This window comes from Caretta caretta, chromosome 14, assembly GCF_965140235.1.
Source record: "Caretta caretta isolate rCarCar2 chromosome 14, rCarCar1.hap1, whole genome shotgun sequence".
NCBI classification, from domain to species: domain Eukaryota; kingdom Metazoa; phylum Chordata; order Testudines; family Cheloniidae; genus Caretta; species Caretta caretta.
This window is the reverse complement of record NC_134219.1, coordinates 31,023,066-31,046,131: the sequence shown is the minus strand read 5'-3', so window position 1 is coordinate 31,046,131 and position 23,066 is coordinate 31,023,066. Positions and strand designations below refer to the sequence as shown.

The following is a 23,066-nucleotide window of genomic DNA, read 5'->3' as shown; positions in this document are numbered from 1 at the left end:
CCAGGTACAACCCGCACAAGGCATTCTGCCAGGGGCGAGGAGAACACGTGAGCTTCTGCCCTTCCGTCCCATTCCTGCTGCTTGCCCGGAGCCAGGCTGCCTGCGATGGGTTTTCAGTGTTTGCTACTTTCAGGGGGTTTAGCGTGTGAGTGGCTGCGGGAGGGGAAAAGAGAGTCGGAAAGTTGTATCCCGAGGGTTTAGGGAAGCATCAACCTCCACCGTCCCATGAAAGCCGTGGCAAATCAAGTATGTGAGGCGGTGCAGGGCGGTAGTTCACACTCCACCGCGTATGTCAGCCTGCAATGCAAGGAGGGGGGTGCACCAGACGTCTCTCTTTTCCTTGCTCGCCTGGACCCAACCCCAGTGATGATAGGGGGGATTTCTGGTTGACTGTACCGGGCCTGCAACCCAGCAGTGTCTTGAGCCCACTCCCAGTGAAAATTCTCACCCTTAGTCTCACAAATAGGGTGCAGGCCGTATCAGGCCATACTGGGGTTGGCATTAGCTCCGCTCACCCCAGGGCCCTGGGCAGCAGATGGTTCAGATTCTCAGTTGGTTTTAAGAGCCATGGCAGGAGAGGGGAGGTAGGAGCCCCTTAAAACTATATTGGGCACAGACAGGCTCCTGAGAAGTTTGATTTGTCCCATGGCCCCGTCCCTACTCTGCCCCTTCCCCCAAGGCCTCACCCTCGCGCCCCCTCTTCCTGCGCCCAGGGAGTCAGCGCCCACAGCAGGTGTGTAAGACTAAGTGACGCGCGTGTGTGTGACACAGAGAGAGAGAGAGAGAGGGGTTAGATAATTTCTGTATTGATAAACACAAGAGTTCAAAATGAATCAGGCCTCAAAACCGTGAGACCCACTTAAAAATCATGAGACTTAAAATACTAAATGCAGAGTTTTTTATCTGCTGGTTTGTGAGCCTTTGGCGGTCATGGTGTGGAACCAGGAAGAGTAGTGTCGTCCCCAGGGGGAGCCAGCAGGGCCGGGGCAGAGAAGGTTGAACAGTTCTGGGGGGGGGGGGGCATGGCAGGGGGGCCCAGGCCCAGGCCCAGGCCCAGGCCAAGGCGAGTTCAGTTTCAACAGCTGGAGGTGGTGGTGCAGGGTACGGGGAGACTGAGGCACATGTGCCGGGCTGGGCTACGTACACTCAGAGCCCTGGGTATAAACAGAGAGACTCAGCCTCAGCAATTGCTTGGGGCCCCCAGCAGTTCAAGGGGGGGAGCCTAGTCCCTTTTTTTATTGTAAGAACTTGTCTGTTTTAGTATTGGGGGAGGGGCCAAAAGGCAACTTGGGGGGAGGGAGAGGACGGGATGGGGCGGGTCAGAGCCTCTCCCCAAGCTGGAGAGAGAGAGAGAGAGAGAGAGAGAGAGACACCCCCAGCGCCTGTCTTCCCACTTCCACATTGTAAGGTGGGGGGGAGGAGCGAGGGGGCGGGGCCTCAGGGGAAAGGGTGGTGCAGGGGGCAGTGCCCCGGTTCGGGCGCCAGTGGTCCCATCCCCCCCCCAGCACACTCACTTTTAGGTACTTCCACTGCCCTGGAAAGCCGAGTGTGGGGGGACTGGGCTGTCGCCCCTCCGCAGCCAGCTGCTGCACACAGGGCCTGCCAGGGAGGGGCTGTGGCTCGCCGGGAAGCTGAGCCCGGGCAGGGATCGGGCTGCTGCTGCCGCCGCTCCCCAGCCAGGCTCTCCCCAGCAGCTGGCTATGGCCACTTGCTCCCTGCCTGGGGCCTGGCTGCCCAGTCTCTGTGGCGCAATCGGTTAGCGCATTCGGCTGTTAACCGAAAGGTTGGTGGTTCGAGCCCACCCAGGGATGCGGACCTGCTTTGGGGGGGTAGGGATAGCTCAGTGGTTTGAGCATTGGCCTGCTAAACCCAAGATTGAGAGTTCAATCCTTGAGGGGGCCATTTGGGATCTGGGGCAAAAAGTGGGGATTGGTCTTGCTTTCAGCAGGGGGTTGGACAAGATGACCGGCTGAGGTCCCTTCCAACCCTGATAGTCTATGAACAGGGGGAGGGGCGGAGCAGCAGGAGGACACAGCCCCGCCTCTCCCACCCACATGTCTGGAAGACGCGCCTAATATGGTATCATACATCACTGGCCGACTGTCTATAGCGGGGGTGGTCAAACTACAGCCCGCGGGCCAGGGGACCCTCCTGTCTGGCCCCTGAGCTGCTGGCCCGGGAGACTCGCCCACTTCCCCGCAGCCATAATCCGGCATAATCCCTGCACAATACTGCACATGTGAAATGTACCAACCACTTCCCACTCACTCACTGGATACCATCTAACCTTAGACTTTCCCTTACCCACCATTCAACCCACAGCCTGCTCTGGCATCCCACCTCACTGCTGCCAATCCCCGTGGCAAGACCCCCCCAGTGCCTTGCTACTGAGACAACATACACAAGTTTTTAACAAAATGAGGCAGACTGGATCCTTAAGGTACAAGGCTTCCTGCGCTTTGATGGGGTGGGGGCAACCCCTGGTTTCCTCGTAGCCCAGTCACAGCTCGGACACTCCTCAAACTAACGCCTATCACCTCTCTCGACCTGCCCCACCCTTCAGTACAGCTACAGGTCCCACAGAGAGTGCAGCTGCTGTACATGCCGATAATCCCAGTGCCTATTGCCTGCTCCAGGGAGCAGAGTTGAGGTTGCCTGGGCATGGACCGTAACTCTGTAATTCCAAGGTTTCTGATGCTTGAGTTTTGCCAATGCCCACGTTCTGGAAGGGAAGGAGCTGTCCCTGCCCAGCAAGCCGGACCTCTGCCTGCATGAAGTCTCTGCTGTTTAGCTGATTTCAGATTCCTGCCCCTGGTTGGAGCTGAATTCACACTGCTGCGGGGTGGCGGGGGGGGACGACAGTCTCTCGGAGCCCCACAAGTCTTGTCCATCCCAGCAGCCTTTCAACCCTCTGGCTCTCTTTCTGTGCATGCTCAGTGTAGCCCAGGGGTTCTCAAACTGGGGGTTGTGAGGTTATTATGTGGGGGTCACGAGCTGTCAGCCTCCACCCCCAAACCCTGCTTCATCTCCAGCCATTAAAACAGTGTTAAATATATTAAAGTGGTTTTCAATTTATAACGGGGGGTTGCACTCAGAGGCTTGCTGTGGGGAAGGGGTCACCAGGACAAAAGTTGGAGAACCACTGGATAATCCATTTGGTTCTTGGGCTGGAGGCACAACCCTAAAAGGAGAAGCACGCGCTTTTGCCTCTCGTGTTCTCCGTTTTGCTCCGGCTGGTGGGGCTGCAGGGGTAGCTGCTGCCCCTGTCCCAGGCTGGGTAGGGGGAAGGGAGGGACAAGGACCCTGGGCTGGAAGCACTGGGAATGAATTCTCAGCCAATCAGATTGTGGGGCGTGACACCAGGAGCATGGGCGAGGGTATGAAGCCAGAGAACTGGGTGGGGAATGGAGGGGCAACAGCTCCGGAGCCCATTGGGGTGGCATTGGGACAGGGGTGCTTGGGAGAGACACCACTGGTCACAATCCTGTAAGTGGGGAGTGGATGAACACGAGTGAATGTCACCATGTGCCTGAGGGATCCCAGCAGGCCAGGGCCAAGGACTGAAGTGAGATCCCTCCATCTGGTCCCTCCAGGGCGTGGTGAGGGGATATAAGGGGGGAATCCTGATACGGGGACCCCACAACCGGTTCTAAACAATGGAGGCAATGTCGTGACTGACAGGTCTGGGAGGAACTGTCCGAGCTCCCCTTAGAGAGAAGCTTGCCACGTTCAGACAATCTGCATGGGGCCAGGAGGTGACCAGCCCTGCAAACCAGCTGCCCAGCCACCCCAGAGGGGCCTGATCCCAACCCAGTGCTCGCCCGGAGCCCAGATGGATCCAGCAGCTTCTCCCTCTGCCGGGGCACCGCAGCCCACAGGGCATCTTCATGGCAGGGATGGGCCTGGCACAGCCCCACGTACCGCGCTTCTCTGCCCGGGACGGGGATGGGGAGAGGCTAAACACGACCCTGCAGGGCTGAGCAGCAGCAGGTGCAGCTGGCTGGTCCCTGTGCGGATCCCCCCATTGGGATCTGCTGCAGCTGCTCTTTGGGGGCAGGGAAGGGGCCCTATGGCCAGGCAGGGGGCGCAGCTGTGTGTGCAATGGGTGCAGGGGATGGAGTTGCGGGGGAGGTTGTGGGAACTGGGGTGGGTGGGATGAGGGATTTCACAACAGCTGTAACGAGTGGACTGAAATGGTTCCATTGACTTTTTTTTTAGGAAAAATTGGGTGTTTGATTCAAGGCAAGTTTTTGTGGAAAGTGTCGGCTTTAATAGAAAACATTCACTGTCTTCCTGGAAAATTCAAAAACCAAAAATTGTTCTGTTTTCAATCATTCTGGACTAATTTTTTCTGATTCTGGTAGAAGATTTTGGCGGGGTTGGCCATTTTTGTCAGAAGTTTTTCTTGTTCTAGCCCTCCTGGAGGGGGAGAAAAGCTTGAAAAGGTGACCCCTAAAGGCTCCACCACTAGGAGATCAAGAACAGAACCCACAGTTGTTTTCAAAATCTCATCTTGTTTCAGCCAATCTGATGGTTTTGGGGGGCTCTGACTTGTGATTTTTGGTCACTGGGGGTTGGCCACATGGGCTAGAACCAGCTTGGCCAGGATCCAGATGTTAACCCCAGTGTAGAGGGCCCTGGCAGTGGCCCATACCCAGCAGCTGTGGGGGACAGGAGAGAGATTTGATGTGTTCCCTGAAGTTCAAATTAGCAAGAGAAGCGGCCGGGGAGATGCATTATAAACTGAGGGATCAGTGACATTCAGGACGAGGCAACATTGAAAATACTCAGCAGTGTTAGAGTTACTTTGCTCTGACACTCTCAGACCTGGTGGAGCAGAGCCCCCGGCCCTTCCCTGAACACACCCACAGATACCCCTGCAATTGGGGTCCAGAGCTAGGAGCGGGGCAGGAGGACCCCTGGGCACCAACTCCTCACCACACTCTCCTCTCCATGTTCTCTCTCTCTCTTTCCAGATTCAGCCAGCCGGAGCGGGGTGGAAGCTCCTCCCGCCCCACAGGGACCCCTTGCTGCAGCTGTCGTGAGTAAGTATTGGGGAGCGAACCCCGCTCCCAGGCCGGGATCTCGGTGTCTGGGGGTGGGGGGATTTGCTGGGGGGTGTCTCTGTTCTGCGCTCTCACAGCCCCGCTTTCCTCTCTCTGTTAAATCTCCTGAGGTGGGATCCACCTTCCACCCCTCTGCTGACCTGCCTCTGCCCCTCTCCTCTCTCTGCCAGGCCCCTGCCTTCGCTTGGAGCTCTCGCCGGGGAGGGGCTGCTGCTGCTGACTCTGCTCTGAGCTCTGCCTGAGGATGGGGGAGATGCACTCGGCCCCTGGAGGGGTCAGGAACTGAAGGTAGAGAGCATCTTGCAGGGGTTCCTGTTTCAAATGGATCGCTGCACCCAGGGCCTGCTGCACTGGGAGAGCCATTGAGGGCCTGATTCTGGGAGCTGCCTCCTCTGAGAATCGGCCCAGAGACGCCTGGGAACTAGTTCATGGTTTGAGATTGTCTAGCTCGGCATTTGTCCAACTGGGAGTCCTGACCCAAAAGGGGGTTGCAAGGCTTTGGCGTGGGGAGGGGGGGTCAAGAGATCACAAAAATATTCTCAGGGGAGGGGGGCAGGAGGGGAAGAGGGCTACAACAGCTGCCCCTCTCCAGCTGCCCAGCTCTGAGGGCAGTGCCCCGCCCGTAGCAGCCCAGAAGGAATTGTGGCAATACCATGCGTATGTTTCCATGAGTCCGTACAGTAACTTGCTATGACTGTTTGGGGGTCGGGGGTTGTCATAGCCTGAAATACTTTCAAAGTGGGGCCAGCAAAACCAAAAGTTTGAGAAGCCCGGGTCTAGCTTATTCTGATACCTGTTGCTCCCAGCCTTCCCCCAGCTGGTTTTATAGAGCTGGTGAGGCTCTTCCTCCTCATCTAGTGTCCGATGATAGTAAAGCAAGAGGGAAAAAAGTGATCCAGGCAACTACAGACCCATGCATCTAAGCAAAAAGAAAAGGAGGACTTGTGGCACCTTAGAGACTAACCAATTTAGTTGAGCATAAGCTTTCGTGAGCTACAGCTCACTTCATCGGATGCATTCAGTGGAAAATAGAGTGAGGAGATTTATATACATACAGAACGTGAAAAAATGGGTGTTATCATATTACCAGCAAGAGAGTGGAGGAGGGGAAAGAAAACCTTTTGTAGTGATAATCAAGGTGGGCCATTTCACTCTCACAAATCTTGGGAGACAGGCCAGTCCTTGACTACAGACAGCCCCCCAACCTGAAGCAAATACTCACCAGCAACCACACACCACACAACAGAACCACTAACCCAGGAACCTATCCTTGCAACAAAGCCCGTTGCCAACTGTGTCCACATATCTATTCAGGGGACACCATCATAGGGCCTAATCACATCAGCCACACTATCAGAGGCTCGTTCACCTACACATCTACCAATGTGATATATGCCATCATGTGCCAGCAATGCCCCCTGCCATGTACATTGGCCAAACCGGACAGTCTCTACGTAAAAGAATAAATGGACACAAATCAGATGTCAAGAATTATAACGTTCATAAACCAGTCGGAAAACACTTCAATCTCTCTGGTCACTCGATCTCTGACCTAAAAGTTGCTATATTACAACAAAATGACTTCAAAAACAGACTCCAACGAGAGACTGCTGAATTGGAGCTAATTTGCAAACTGCATACAATTAATTTAGGCTTGAATAAAGACTGGGAATGGATGAGTCATTACACAAAGTAAAACTATTTCCCCATGTTTATTCCCCCACCCCCACCCCCCACTATTCCTCAGACGTTCTTGTTAACTGCTGCAAATAGCCCACCTTGATTATCACTACAAAAGGTTTTCTTCCCCCCTCTCCCCCCCCCGCTGGTAATAGCTCATCTGAAGTGAGTGTGTATGAGAACACCCATTTTTTCACGTTCTGTGTGTATATAAATCTCCTCACTCTATTTTCCACTGAATGCATCTGATGAAGTGAAGTGAAGTGCATCCAACTATACTCTTAGCCCAGCAGAAGAATCTGTCCTATCTCGGGGCCTCTCCTTCTGCCCCTGCACTTATTCCCTTCACCTGGGGATAGGTTCAGTTCAGCTACTACTCCTTTCATGGTCATCTCATCCTGGGACAGCCTGAAACTGGAAACCTGTGCTCGAACAGGAACTGTTTGCTAGGAAAGGAGCTGAAGACACAATGGAAGAGGAAATCCTTTGGACTGGATTGAAACTATTCCAAAGGAAAGTGAATGAGAGAAAATGTCCAGCGTTACCCTCCTAGCGAAAAAAAAAGAATTAAGGTCAGAAAGGACCATTCTGTCCATCTTCTGTGTAACACAGGCCCTAGAACGTCACCGAGCACTTCCTCCAGAAAACCGACGACATGGGACTGAGCCAGAGCACGTCTTCTGGAAAGACATCTCCATGCATTAGAGCCAGCTGGTCAGAAACAATCTTTCTTCTGCAGTGACGTGAAGTTAAAGGACATGGAGACGAAGAAAACCTCGACTCGGGTTGTTGCTGGAGCTGAAGCAGAGAGGCCAGGACAAACACGGCTAGGGCCCAAGCCTGACTATCAGCAGATCTGCCGTTTTCTATTCCTGGCTTTTTGACCATGAGCGAATCTCTTTGCTTCTCTGTGCCTCAGTTTCCATAACTATAAAATAAAGCTAATCAAGGTTCTGTTTTTTTCTCTCCTGTTTTTCAAGGCGGGACACTTAGAAACATTTGGGGCCTGTCAACGCTACCGGACCAGAGTGTATTTGTAAGCTGATGACCCCCACATGTTGTTCAGAAGCTATGGATGACAAAAACTCCTCAGGTTGTTATGTGCTTAGCCCCTATGGCACAGCTGGGCCGGGCGGCCTTTTCTCACTGTGCTGTGTGGAGCAGGTTCTGGGCACTAGGGATATGAAGAGGCTCTCGGGGACTAATTCTTGAAAATAAATATCAATGAACTGCAACCCAAATAAAAAATCACTGCTGCTAACATTGGTGGGTGATAAAATAGTAGTAGAGTGGTAATTAATGATGAGGACAGGGCAGTGACACAGAGCAATCGGATCCCTTGAGAAGCTGGACCCATTCAAAGAAAACAAGTTTGAAAATAACCAAAGGAAGGGTCCTATAGCTAGCAACAAAGCATGCAGGCCACACCTACAGAGTGCGGAAGTGTATCCAGGAAAGCACTGACTGTGAAGACGATTTCGGGGCCATGCTGGGCAAGCCATTCAACATGAGCACCCAGGGTGATGCTGTGGTGAACGGAGCTAAAGCCATCATTAGATGTATGAAAAGAGCAGTGAGGCACATAGGGAGGTGACACACCATGAGGAAGACTGATCATGGAATCCTGCATCCAGTTTTGGCATCCACCTTTGAAAAAAGATTTTGAAATATTGGAGATGGGGCAGCAAAAAGCAATGAAAACTTTCGAGGGCTGGAGAAAAATGCCTGCGAATGAGCTATTGAAAGAGCTCAGCCTGTTTAGATGATAAAAAAGATCGGGAGATGACGTCATTGAAGTATTGAAGTGACTTCATGGAGAGAAAATATCAGGTATTAAAGGGCTCATTAATCTAGCGGAGAAAAGCATAACAAGACCCAGTGGCTGGAAACTCAAAAGAGACCAATTCGTATTCGAAAGAGGGCACACATATTCAACCGTGAGGATGAATCACCAAAGGAACAAACTAGAAAGGGAAGTGGTGGGAATTCCCCACCTCTTAATTTCTTCTAATGAAGACTAGATGCCTTTCTGGAACGTGTGTCGTCAAAAACTAGCTCCTATGCTCTACAGAAAGCATGTGATATGCAGGGGGTCAGATGACATGCTCTAATTGTCTCTTCTGTCCATAAAGTCTGCTAATTTATGAAAAACTAAGCCTAGCATGGGGAGAAGCCTCTGATGTTTTACTGTGTGGTTGGTGTCATCCCCACAAGGAAGAGTCATTGAGTGGGGTAATCCAGGGGAAGCAGCTGAAACATCCAGTGTGGCTGGACAGGGGCAGGACATCAGCACTGCAGGGGAGGGGTGGGTGTGGCAGTGACATCACAAGGGCCTTTGGCAGGACCTCAGCCGATTGGACAAAGGTGGTGGGGAGGCGATGATCTCACAGAGAGATCTTGACATCAGCCAGGCAGGACAGGGCTGCAGGACAGGGACAACCTCGGAGATCCCTGTGGCTTTGCTTCAGCACGTCTCCTTCTCGAGGTCTCTCCTAGAGGACTGAGAGAGCATTCACTTGCACGTACGTGAGCGCAAGGAGGACCCTCTTCGGAGTTTTCTCCTTTTCTTTTTGTGGTTTTGCTAGAAAACAGACGTCCCTGTAGAGAAGGTAAGAGCCTCGGAGAGGTTTGGAACCTGTTCAGTCTGATCCATCAGGTGCCGGCTGATTTTTAGGAAAGGAAAACACTAGATTGTGGGGGCAGCATTTTATTTCCGACCTAGAATTACTGGGGACATTGGGGTTTCTCCTTTTTGTTTTCCCTTTTCCTCTGTCCCTCCTACCTTTCTCTTCTTGCTTCCTTTGTCCTTTTCCTCTGTTCTCCTCTCATCACCAGGAGCTCTGTGGGTGGGGCGGGGGCAGGGCGGGGGGTTGTGAGAGGCCCTCACAGAGAGGTGAGACTGGACTAGTGCTCCGAGAGTGATCCCCTCGGTGGTGACCAGGGCCATTCTTTGGGCCATTTGATGTGAACTCTTAGCCTCCCACCCCTCAAAGTCCCAACCTTGATTGGCTGAGGAGGGGGGTATTAACAGGGAGGAAACTCTGGTCTTTGTTGTTCTCTTTTATGACCAAGCAAATAAGTCACAACCAGTTAGATGTTTGACCAATGTGGATGCTGCTCTCCATTCATTGTCTCGGAGCAGTTCATGATCCTCTTGAACATTCCAATTCTTCTGAAATAATTGCTGAATAATTACTATGAACAATTGTTGGTCTGTAGCTTATTTGAGAGCAATTCTGCTACTGACTGGCTGCATCAGCTAAGACAAGTCACTGCTCCTTTCTCAGCCTTTGTTTCTCCTTCTGTCAAGTACGAATAACAATCCTCTCCCACCTACCTCGCCATGGGTGGATGCTAGGGATCCACTGAAGAGTGTCACTCGGAGCAGTGCAGACTAGGGAGTGTCCTATCGCACTGAGACATAGCAGATTATGACCGAATATTCGATTGGATTTGTATTTTATTGTTTTGAAATTGTGAAGAGCAGCAACTACTTAGCTCAGACTGAAGCATCTCATCTAATTTTCTAGAGCACAGTGTCTCCCCTTTGTGTACAATGAGACAGTTTAATGCACTATGATAAACAGGAGATGCTCTTGTTTTGCAAACAAATATTTTTGCAAAGAATTTTCATCCTACTTGTTACACTTTCAAGAAAGAAAGTGGTTTCGTCTGAATGGATTTTCTGACAGAAAACGGTTTCCATGCAAATGTTCACACCTTATTTCCTGGGCTTTATCCCTGCCTGCGGGGGCGGGGGGTTGTTGTCTGTTAGTTAGAACAGGAATTAGGACTATTGTCTTCTCTTTCTGGCTCTGTCACCACTTTGCTGTGTGACACCTTGGTTAGGTCCAATGGGAATAGAGTCAATTCTCTAATTCCAGGCAGCAGGGAGCCTGGGTGAGATAAGGGATGTTAAGGCCGTCTGCTAAGGAGAAAGGGATGTTTCCAGGTGTTGAATGTCAAGAATTCTAAACTTTGCTAAAATGGCTAGTCTCGAGAAACAAAACTAGTTGGGGCCAAACTTTAACCATTGTCTTTTTTAAAGCCCATTCAGGGATGTGAGTCCCAGAGAGCCATAGGGGGAGCAACTTGCCCAAAGTCCCACAGATCAATAGGCAGCAATGGAAGCAGGAGTGACCCTCCCTCTCAAAGGCAGGGGGACCAGCCATTAGGGCCTGGTTGCAATTGCCAGCTGTGGGAGGGAGTGTGCGGCAGTGGTTAGTGAAGGGGTCCATCCATGGCTCTGACACTCGGTGTGACTCTGTGCTCCTAGCTGAGGCCCGTTTGCCATCAGTAGGGTTGGGGTCCCATCGCTACAGCCCAGTGGGTTTGGGAGGCTCCAGGAAGGTGTGTAAAGTGCTGGGATGTCAGGATCCCGGAGGCGCTGTCACCTCCGCCCTAGGGCTGTGTTCTGCACCCCCCTGCTGCTGGCTGAGTTTCTCCATCCCTTGGCAATAAGACAGACTCTTGTTTTCACAGCCAGTCGATCGCCCTCATGTCATCACCCTGCCTGCTGGCTGGGCAGGGTAACTCCTGAGGTCACCACCCTCTCCAGCCTGCCTTGGGCTTGGAGAGTGAGGAGGAGGGTGAGGGACGTCTGCTGACCCTTAACATCCGCCATCCATCATACCATCACTGAGAGCAAGTGAGTGGCATTCAGGTTCTTCGGTGTCTTCCCCTGTCTGTGTGGGGAGAGGCAGAAACAGGGGAAGAGAATATCTCCAAAGGGGGATTTCATTTGCAAACAGCCCCCAAGAGCCCCTCACTCTTAGGCCAGGCAGGGACTTCTTCAGAGCCGTCTCCAGTGTGTTTGAAAAGGTTCCAGCAATGGGGCTCCCAGCCCTTCCCTTGTGGGACACTGTTCCCCAGGCTGAGAGTCTCTGAGCTGGGCCAGACCCTGTGAGCTGCTGAGCCTGGAAATCAATGGGGAACGAGGAGGGCTCTGGTCTTCCTGTGCTTATGGTCTTTGTGACTTTGATGTGGAGAATGGTTTCGCAGGAGAAGTCAGGGCTCCTGGGTTCTGTTCCTTCTCTAGCCTGGGCGGGAGAGTGGCCTGGGACGACAGGAGGAGGCTGCTTGTCCAGAGTAACCGATGGTCTTTGGGACTGACCCTATTGCTGGAAAAGGATGAGACTTCCTGGCTATTGCAGCAGCAGGGATTACGAGGGGGAACGTTGGGAGCAGATCATGCAATGAACTCCTGCCCGTGTGTGTAGCTGGTACTCCCTGCACTCCTGTGGGGGCAGAGGGGGCGGCTGTGGTTGGAGCAGGGAGGAGGAGGGACGGAAAAGGCCCAGGAGTGAAAGGCTGCCTTGAGCCGAGACTCACCCCTGCTCCCCACTCGGTTCCAGGATGGCCAGGCTCCTGCGGATGTTGCGGAGGAAGGCTCTGCAGGTGGCCCCAGAGCCTGAGGGAAGCAGCTGCCGTCTTCCCAAGGGGCAGAGCAACTCCTGCGTCCCCGCTGGCGGGGAAGCAGCTCCCGTCCAGGCCAGACGGCGGAAGTGCCCGGCCTTCTGGAAAAGGACCCCGGCTCCCGGCGCAGGCGCCGAGCTGGGAGCGGCCCCGACCAGGCCCCAGTGGAGCTGGCCCAGGCTGCGGTTTGGCAGACAGGACCCAGCCCAGGAGGGGCGCCGGGCAGGGTGGCTCTGGGGCTTGTTGTGTGGGCAGCAGCAGCCCCAGGAGCCCAGCCCTCCTTCCCATCAGGAGGCTTCGCCCTGCCCGGTCTCTGAGGCCCTTCCAGCCCCCGCCGGCCAGGAGGGGGAAGGTCCCTGTCCCAGCACCGGCAGCTCAGCCTGGGACAGCGGCAGCACCTGGGCCTCTGGCAGCAGCCAGGCCGATGGAGGCCACTGCTTTGTTCCAGGTGAGGAGCCAGGCTGGGCTCCGGGAGGGCTGAGGACGGGATGTGAACACCCTGGGCCCAGACACTCTCCCAGGGTTACAGGGGGGGGGTCCCCGCCCAGGTGTCTGGCCTGAGCCGCGCGAACCCCACGGACAGCAGCAGCTGTCACACAGCTGCCCCTTCCGCACGGGGACCTGGGGGTGGGGGTGTGAAGAGCTGCTGCCACGTTGGTCTTTGCTGCTCCAGGCGGGGGGAATCGGCACCTCCCCTGGAGTCCTGGGCAGGGGAGGGAGGCTCTGCTCTGGGCTTCGGCAGCTGTTGGGGGCTGAAGGCATCCCTGAGAGGGAGGTTTGGGGCCCCATCTGCCCTGGGTGCCTGAGGTGGGAAGGGGGGTCTTGAATCCTGCTCTGCCCACTACGCCCCTGTCCTTCACTCCCTGGTGCAGGGACCCCCCTGGATTCGGAGCAGGAGAAAGGGGTGGAAGTGGCCAAAGATGAAGCTGCTCTCAAGCTCATCCGAGAGCAGCTCCAGTGCAGAGATAAGGTACAAATGTTCCCCACCTGGGCTGGAACCAAGATTGCCCTGTCCCTTCCCAGCATCCCCACCCCCTGCCGAGGGTCTTGTCCCTCCTGATCCACCACCCCTAATGGGGCCCTTTTACATCCATTATGTGGGACCCCCAAGATGGGGGTGTTTATCCCACAACAGCCGAGGTCGTCTCCCCCGACAGGCACTGTCCCATTTCCTGATCCTGCTTGTGTAGGAGTGGTGGGGGATTTGGACAATCGGAGGGTCCCCACAATCTCCCATTGAGGCCTGAGCCCTGGAGCTGGTGTGGGTGGGGCAGGAAGGTCCCTCACTAACAAGTTCTCTCTCGCTATACCCCACTCCTGGTGGGTCCAGGATGAGGGGCAGCAGCTCCTGTTCCTTCAGGCCATCTACCCCGCATGTCTGGCTGCACGGGAGAGAGGGGAGGACACGCTGGAGCCGCGCTGCTGCAAGGCGGCTGTGGTGAAGAGGATCGTGGTGAGTGAGACACGCCATACGGCAGCTGGCGAGAGGAGAGAGACATGGGATTGGCAGGGGTATGGCAGGCTAATGGGTGTGGGCTGGGTACTGTTGGAGGGGGCAGGAGAGTGCAGGGATTGCTGTCGCTGAAGACTTGGAGAAGAGAAGGGAGAAATTCTGAGATTGGTGGGTAGTGGGCAGGGGGGGAATTGTGGGGCTGAAGGGCAGCTGAGAGTGCGGGACAAGGAATCACATGGTCCCAGCTCGGTCATCGGGATGGGGCTGAATGGGGGAAGTTTTGACAGGGAGGAGGAGAGAAGGGGATTGGGAGTGAGCTGGGCAGGAATCCGGGAAGGGGGACAAGTCGGATGGGCAGGAAGGAATCGGGGGAGCGGGAGGTTGTGGGGGATCCTGCTGGCCATGTGGGGCACTGGCTGTGTCATCTCCTCACTGGGAGGTGTCAGTCGGGCCTGAATCTTACACGCTCCTTTGTCTCCTTCGCGTCTCACAGGAGCTCATCGAGGAGCTTCCCGATGACTCGTCACCCAGCGCCGTCCTCGCCCACTCCCTGGCTGCAGTGGGCAACCTCTGGTACCGAAACAGCCCCACCCCCCCACCCCGCTGGCTCCTGTTTCCCCAGTGCTGCTCAGGCCCAAGGCTGGGAGTCACCGTCACTGTCCCTCCCAGGTCACCTCCCAAGAGTGACGCCTCTGGCAAGATGGTGGGGTGGGAAGGTTCACTCTCTCCTGGCAGGGCTCTTCTTTTCACTCCCAGAACATGACAGGGGCCTTGGGGAGGGGCTCACTCCCGGGCTCAGATACATGAGGGGCAGTAGGCTCCAGGGAACAGGAGCTATTCCTGTCCTGCCACTGTCTGTCTGGGACGCCTTGGCCTTGTCATTCCCTAGCTAAGTGCCTCAGTTTCCATTCTCGCCAGCCTGTGCCTCTATCCCTGTGGGTTGGTGTCCGTGTTGGTGACAGTCCCACTCCCGTACTGCACAGTCTAATACCAGCTCCTCTCTCTTGCCAGCACCATGAAACCTGCCCTGGAGCCAGCCCTAGAGACCCACCTCTTGCGAGCTGCCCTTCACTCCGTCTTCACCCTGGGCACGGAGAAGGACACCACCGACATCCAGGTACCTCCTCCTCCTCCATCCTCTTACTTTTCCAGAGTGGTCCTTTGTCCCTGCTCCCTTGATTCGCTGGAGCTCCAGATTTAGGGGTGGGATAGCGGAGTTGGAACAAGCTGCAGGGTTGGATCCTTCCCTCCAGCAGGGAAGAGATTACCCCTCCCTGGGGGATTGATTGATTGATTGATTGATTGATTGATTGATTGATTGATTTCTTTCTTTCTTTCTTTCTTTCTTTCTTTCTTTCTTTCTTTCTTTCATAAGCCGTGTTTTACCCAGAAGCCCAGCTTCCGTCCATAGCAACTTGGCTGTTTCATACTCTTCTACCTACAAGGCCCTCTGCAGAGACCTGCTAAGCTCATGGATCAAAGGTCCAGAGGTCATCAATTCTTGCGAATTGCCTGCCATGGGATGTGAAGGAGAGAGGCCAGGAGATGTGTTTGGAGTCTCCCCAGTGCTTTCCAGAGACCCCTCTTCCCATCCTGTGGCAGGTGTAGGCCCAGGTTCCCTAACTCTGACCCATGCTTTCCAGGCTCTGCAGAAAGTCATCCCAGAGGTCCTGGATGCCATGCTGGGGAACCTGCTGGCAGAGTCCCCAGACACAGACAGGCTCCACTTCATCTTGGAGGTGAGCCCCATTTCACCTGAACTCTTTGGGGGACTGGTAAGGAGAGACTGGAAGATCCATTTTCTACTGTGTCCTCCGAGCTGGGTCCCCAGTGGGCCATCCTTGGTTGGGGAGGTCAGTGCAATGCAGTGTCAGGTCCTTCCTTCTTGAGGGACAGAGGAAGGATCTGGGACTTCAAGCCAGAGCTTCTGCCTGCTCTGCTGAGCACTAAGCACCGGGCTCCTGGCTGTCTTGTGGAGTGAGAGTCTGAAAACCCACCCTTCCCCCACCCCTCCACCACACACACCCCATGAGATTTGGGAGATGGTTCTCAGAGAAGAGGCACACGCTCCTTCCTAGAGAAAGAGGAGGAGCCCAGGGAATCAGCCCTTCCCTCTGATCTGCTCTGAAATTCCTGGGGGGATTGTGTTCTCAGTCACTCCCTGCATCCCCCCAAGGATTTTCGTAGCAGGGAAGGGACGAGGGTTCAGTCTCCTTTCTGGTGAACTCTTCAGGAGTTCTGTGAGGAGGGAACCAGTCCCAACCCTGAACATCGTCCCAATCTAGAGAGAAGCTGACAAGTTGTGACCTGCAGGGTACAAGCTGCGTCCTGGGGGAAAGAATCCCCTTCTAAAGCTCTGCCATCAAGGCCTCAGATATTCCCCCCTGTGCAGAATGTCTCAGGCCCCTGGGGCTGGGGGCGTGGGGGGCTCATTTGCAAAGCAGGTGCACCTGGCCACTGAGTCTGATCTGCCTCCTTTCCCCACAGGATATCAACTTGTGGGTCGTGTCCAGGGTGTCGCAGGAGCGAGCCAGGGCTATCAGGAGCAGCACAGCCCTGCTGAGATACACAGTCACCCTCCCTGAGTTTGATGTAAGTGACCTCCGAGCCCAGCTTGCTGGCTCCAGGCAGAGGCGGGCTGGCTCCAGCGGGCTGCAGGATCTGCTGCTGCCGGGGCTGTGGCTTAGGAGGGTTCTTCATGGGGAGGCAGAATCAGAGCAGGGAGTGAGCTAGGCTTGAGTCAAGTTCTTCTTCTCCTGGTTCAGTGTTGTCCCTGGGCCTTTAAGGAGCCCATGCTCCACCCCTGCTTGGCATCCCAAAGCAGCTCCGTGCTCCCTTGGCAGCAGAGCAAATGAAGGGTCGATCTCAAGCTCCTCTCCCCCAGCATCTCCTGCAGAGGAGCTAAGGGGAAGGAGCCCTCTGGCCCAGGGGAGCTGACAGGAAAATGCTGATGGAGTCCCCTCTGCTCTCCCTTCCATTAGATCTCAGCCGAGTTCCCTAAGATGGGTCACCATGTGGCCCAGCTGGCTCTATTTGTCAGCGAGCCAGACAAGGACATCAGCCGGCAGGCCAGGGAGGGGACTTACCGGCTCTACCAACTGCTGCTCCAACAGAGGGGTAAGGAACCCAGCTGAGACACAGAACCCAATAGGGGACTGAGAGTGACCACAGGTGGATAATGGGACCCCAGACCATTTCTCTCAGACTGACCCCAGCTGGAGGACAAGTCTCTCTCTGCCTCTGTTCTTCTCCACTTCACTGTGGAGCCACCAATGGGATTGGAAGGACACAGAAACTGCAACCAGAATGAGGAGAAAAGTCTCTCTCTCTCTCTCTCTCTTCCAGGCCTGACCATACATGATGCAGAAGATCTCTGGTGCTATGACTGGCACCAGGACAGAAGGCTCTTGGGCTACAAGAATACAGCCAGAGTGGGGGAGGTAAGGGCACTGTGCCAGGGCATGACACAGCTCAGGGAGTGTGGCTGGCTGGGTTCCCTGCAGTGGATGCCTCCTGGAGACAGAAAAAGAGCCCACTCCTTATTTCCAGCTCAGAGTTCCTCATCCAGCAACCAGTGAGACAGGCTGGTGCTAAAGGTCCCACATTGGAACCTCGCTAGTTGCCGTGATTTGAGTGTCTTACATGGCTGCATTGCTCTGTGGCATAAGGAGGATCCCCGGGTGGGTGAGTTAATATAGGATTATGGCTCTGGGTGTCTGTCTGCTCCTTGTCCCCCTGGCTGATCCCCAAGTGTCTGAGAGGAGAGCCCTGAGTCAGTCAGTCACGATTGCTTGATCAGACCCTTGTTTAATTCCCTGCACCCTGTAGAAGCAGAGAAAGGAGGTGGGCTTTGCCCAATTCCATTGCCGGTCAGGAAGCAGAATGCCCCAACCTGGGAACTGGGTAGGGGACATAGTGAGCTCCAGAGCCAATATGGACCACATGCGCCCCCCTCATGTCTCCAGCCCTGGCCAGGGAATGGCAGAGTATCTGGATCTCAGCCACTGTTCCAGAGAAGCACATTGTCACTGACCCAAGTTGCGGCTACTTCCTGCACAAGTAGAAAATCAAAGACACCCCCCCACCCCCATCTCACAACTGTGGTGAGAATATCCAAACCTTCGAACACACTGTAACACAGTGCCCCCAGCCTGGAGTCAAAGGTGAAATGGGTGATTGCCACAACATCACAGAGGAGGCCTTGGAGTGGCTCCTGGATCGACAAGGGCATCGACAGAACGCTGCTCCACAGACGCCCCGTGAGAGAGACTGTGTGAGCTTGTTCCGCCTCCCACAAGCTGAATTGCTGCCGCGGAAGAAAAGTCTCCGAGGAGCATCTGGGATGGGGACTGGGCCATGAGTCTCCTTGTCCTTTTCAGGCTGCAGGTTGGATTCCCTGTGAAGAAACCAAGGAGATGCAGAGGCCATTCCCAGCAACGAGAGAAATCACTAAGCTGGGGTGAAGAGACCTTTGGTCTGTCAGCTCCAACCCCCTTGCCCCACACAACACACACACACACTCCTCTAGCCACGGAGGTGCAGGAGATCTCTCTGCTGGAAGCAACACAGGGTCCCCTGTCATCTCTGTGCCCTGCACAGCAGAGTGGGCCTGCTCACACACATTAGAGATCCATTTCCAGCCCATCCTGGCCCCTGCCAGAAATTGCCCTCCCGAAAGAGTCACTGGATTCTTTGGTCCCTCAGCATCTGCCACCTTTTAATAAAGGGGCTTCCCTGAGCCCTGGGACCCTGAAAGCCTCCTGTGGAATGAACTGCCTTGGCCACAGCAGCTCTCTTCCCCGCCCTTTGGGGCACTAGACGCCATTGTACTGCCAGGACTTGGAGGCTGGCTCTGGCCAATCTGCTCGAGCCTCATGTCCTCTTGGTTTTAGGTCTTTGGAAAATTCTTCTCCATAGGTCAGAAAAGATCCTTCCTTCAGACAGCAGTGCTGGCCATCCACGACCCTGTGCTGTGTGTCAGCCAGGCTGGGCTGGTGCTCGTCTACTCCCTCCTGGGGGAAGCCCAGCAACTGATGGGGGTCACGGTAAGCAGCTGCAATCGACTCAGGAGCTTGGGGTGGGAGCCAGGGCCTCATTCCCATCCTATCGCCTTTCGCTGGCCTGGTGGCAAGGAGCCTAGTGGGGACTTCTGGACTTCTCTTCTTAGGATGTGGTGCTCTGCTATCACTCCTGGAAAGGGCAGGAGAGTCCCCTAAGAGCCCTCTGGGAACCTTTCCTGCCCCACAGAGCTGCCCCATTTCCCCATAGCCCAGTGTCCATGTCACCTGAGCCACCATCGAGAGTTGCTCCCTTCCCCGGCAGCCTGGGAGGCCAAGGAGTGACTGATGATGGCGACCGAGCAGGAAGGACTGAGGCACATGGGCGTGGGAAGCTGGTGTTGCTGCTGGTAGGGCTGGACCCGCTCTCGAGAGATTGGGAGGATTCAGTCAGCAGGGGTTGCTGACCTGCCTCATTCACAAGGTCTCATAGAATCATAGAATATCAGGGTTGGAAGGGACCTCAGGAGGTCATCTAGTCCAAACCCCTGCTCAAAGCAGGACCAATCCCCAATTTTTGCCCCAGATCCCTAAATGGCCCCCTCAAGGATTGACCTCACAACCCTGGGTTTAGCAGGCCAATGCTCAAACCACTGAGCTATCCCTCCCCCCATCCCACTTCACTGCTGCCAGAATCCCTCCTGCCCCCCGCCACCCTGCTAGAGCCCCCTCCCTGCCCTACCTGGGTGGGGATGGAAGTAGGGGTGGAGGAGAGGGTTCTACAAACTTGAGCGGTCTCCCCAGGTGGGTTGGAGGTGGAACAGCTGTCAGGGGCACTGATGGGGAGGTGGCAGGAGCCCACCCGACAAGAAGGGGGGTTGGCACTGGAGGTCACTAGAGAGGACAGCAAGCCTCCATTCTGGGGGTCGGGAGGGTGAATCCACCACTAAGACATGAGCAGTTGCTGGGTGGAAATGATGGTGCTAGTTCTAGGTGCCCTTAATCCTCCCTGATTCCTGGGGAGTGTCTCAGTCTCTGACATGTTCTCGTTCCCCTGCAGCACGAGGATGTCACAGCGAAGGTCATGTGCACGCTTCACATCATCAGGCACTTGCACCAGATGCCCGAGGCGCTGCAAGGGCTGTGGCTCGTCTGATTCTCTTAAAGGTTCCCCTCCCTGTTCAGCAAGTCCCGCTCCCTGCTGCAGGTACTGCTCTGTCTCACTGTAAATGCAGGGCTAGTGGAAGCGGAAATGGAGGCCTCTGGCACTCACAGAAATTCTCTGCCCTCTCGGTGGAGCCGGGTCCTTCCCTTGGCCTCCCAAATTCCTTCATCTGGGGCAGGAGCTCTTTCCCTCCCTCCCACCCATACCCCTCCCCTCTTTCCTTGATCTCACCCCCATCCCATTCCCCGTGCTCCCAGGCAGAGATCTTCCTGCCCCATATGGCGCAGAAGGACCTTTGTGTCAGGGCTACAGACTGTCTGCCCAACTGAAGCTCAGGAAGCTCCACATTTGCGGAGGTGAGGATGGGACAGAGGCTCAGGGCTAGCTTCATCTCCTGCCCTTTATTCTTCTTTGGGCTCTCAGAGTCTGACATGAAGAGGAGCCTCCTCCCCCCGCCACGTCTTCTAGGCCCTGGGGTGTGTGACAGCCTCCCAGATGGGTGCAGTCAGAAGCTGAACCACCTCAGGGAGCAGTGGGGGCAGGTCCCTTGTCCGAGGAAACCAAGCAGTGGTAGTTCTCAAAGAGGCTGAGAGGGAAGACCCCACTCCCTCATGGAGGTAAGAGCCATTGACTACTTTGGGCATCTGGGTTTCTTGGGGCAGAAATGGGATCCCTGCTGCCTAGCCTGGCTGGGAGCTTCCCTCATCCCTGGGACAGAGACATCTCCATCAATGTGCCACCCTTGTTTTTTTCCTAGCAAGAGACTCCCCAGAGAACTCCTCAAACCTGTTCTCCTGGGAGCGTTTGTGGGAGGAGGCTCCCTTCCCTCAGTCTCCAACTCCATCATGCAGTCTCTTTCACCTAACTTCTCCGCTCTCCAGCTCCACTTCTCACAGCAGGACAAACGGACCTTCAGCTCCTAGAGAACAGACTCTGACCTCCTTCTGATCAGCAATGGGGTTTCCCCATCCCCTCAGCAAACCTGTCAGCCGGGCTGGACCGGATTTGAAGGAGGAGGGTATCTAACAGGGTGGCTTGGCCTATGGCTGCCTAGCCTGGGGTGAGGCCAAATTGATGACCAAGTGAACCCCACCTGAGAGGAAACAAGGGAAAACAGCAGCAAAAGTCCAGAAGCAGAGCGAGCTGTTCAGTCGATGGCCTTGGGCGAAAACCTGGAGTCCAGGGTAGGACTGGGTTCTCTCACCGTCTGTAAGGAAGGGGACACAGAAGACCATAGAAACCCAAGAAGGGCAGGCCAAGCCGAAATCATGCGGAGGAAGAACTCCCCACGACGGTGGAAGGCCTTGTTTCTGTTCAAGACATTTTTGGACTTTGTTTGGAAGGAGCATGACCCAGGAAGGAGTGGAGTAAAGGCCAGTCACCTGGTTGGAGGCTTGAGTTCTCAGCCAACAAACTGCAAGAGTGAGTATCAGCGGGGTTGCTAGCCCAGCTAGAAATCGGTGAGACGAGGCCTGGCCAGCATCTAGCGGTGAGTGAACTCTGGTACGCACCTGCTTCCATTCTGGAAACAGCCTGGTATTGGAGAATGGGTGGGGAGAGCAGGGAGGTGGGGGGGGGGGTTCCTGAGGCTGGAGTGGGGAGGAAGCTGTGGGGCTGGGAGGGGAAGGACACGGCCCAGCTTGTGGGAGGGATCCTGCTGGCTGTGTCTGGAGCCCTGTGTAGCCTCTTCTGGGGGAAGTTCCCATGGATCAGTGGGGCCTGAATCTCTCCTGCTCCTTTGGTCTCTTTGGGCTTCACAGGAGATGTCTGGTGAACTGCCCTTGGACTCTGGGCCCAGCACCGCTCAGAAATTATTCGCTACCTTCAGAGAGACAGGGCACAGCTCAGCCTGTTGGGTAGGCTGGAGACTCACACTTCACTCGAACACACAACGCTGAGGTGCTTTGGGAAGCACAGTAACAAAGAAGAGATTTAAATGAAACTAAGCAAGAGAAAAAGACAAATTTCAAACAGACAAAGAAAACAAAACACACTTTGTAGTGACTTAAACTGAACCTTAACAAGTCACAATCTTTGCCTTAGCTGTTTCCAGACTAACATCTCAGCTTTCCTAACAGACCTTCTTTGATGTCCCTGTAGGGTACAAAACTTCTCTGTCGAATCCGCGGACTTGATTGCTTCGTCTTCTGGTTTCAGACCCTCTGTTCTCCTTCTGGGCTGCCTGGACCCTGACTGTAACATCTCTCTGGCCCAGCCGCTTACACAGATGTGTGCTGCAGCCAGCCCAGTGCAGGGGGCAGTGGGGACAGATGATCTCATCCCATCAGACCAAGCAACAGGGGTCCCAGTGAGGCTTAGATGGAAGATCCCAGGCATGTCCTGGAGGTAAGAACCGTCCACTCTTCTGGGCACTTGGGGCTGTTGCAACAAAGAGGGGGCTCCTGTTCCATAGCCTATTTGTCCTCATGACTGTGTTTTTTTATTCTCAGAGGATGCGTCCGGGACCCTGGAGACTGTTTCGTGCAGGAGGTTTGAGCGGGGAGAGATCAGTCACTGTCATGACCCATGGGTCATTAACCCGGGTCTGCAGGGTTCCTGGGAGCAGCCACCCTCCAGCACGCCACCTGGAAGCCTACGAAAAACTGCTTACCTAGGACTGACGAAGCCCAGACCCAGTTTGAGGCTCTGTTAGCAGAATCCCAGAGAAGCTAATCGGCCCCCAGGACCTCCTTAAACCAGCAGCAGGAACAAGAAGCTGTCTGAACACCTGAGCTCCTCCCTGCCCCCTCTGGACCGTGTGTTGGCTGTTCCTGCTCCCGCTCCCCAGACTTGATTTCCTGGCATCCGGACTCGGGGTGACTCATCTGACTTGAGGTTCTGAAAACAATTTGGTCTTTTGCTTCTGCTCTTCCAGTGTCCTGACCCAGCTGACTCTCGACTCCTGTCTCGTGAGTGTGGACTCTGCCTCTGACCACTAGATCTGGCTGCCCATGACTCAGCCATGACACTGACTTTTCTACAATTCCTCCAGTGCCCTTTTCTGCTCTCCAGCTCTGCTCTCCCAGCAAGACACACCGATGCCTTGGCTCCCAGAGTCCTGCTTGCCTGCTAGTCAAGGGCTCAGGGGGAGAGCTTGTCTTGCCCCCTCCCGCACCACAGCTGCTTTTCCTCTGGGACTCTCTCTAGCGCAGAGGAGAATCCGTCCTGGCAGCAATTCAGGAAGTCACAAAAGGGACGGTCTGCTCAGCTCCCTCTGCAATGCCACTGCCCGAGACCGTTACGAGTGGGTGCCCAGTGACTGCGCCGGCAGCTCCTTGAGAGACTCCTGG

The 23,066-nt window shown here is 55.0% G+C and overlaps 1 non-coding gene across 1 annotated transcript; it reads left to right on the top strand.

Annotated features, from left to right (window-relative positions):
• Positions 1-1,737: 1,737 nt before the first annotated feature.
• On the top strand, positions 1,738-1,811 carry TRNAN-GUU (transfer RNA asparagine (anticodon GUU)). Its single transcript has one exon. It is a non-coding gene; the product is annotated as a tRNA-Asn (tRNA).
• Positions 1,812-23,066: the final 21,255 nt, after the last annotated feature.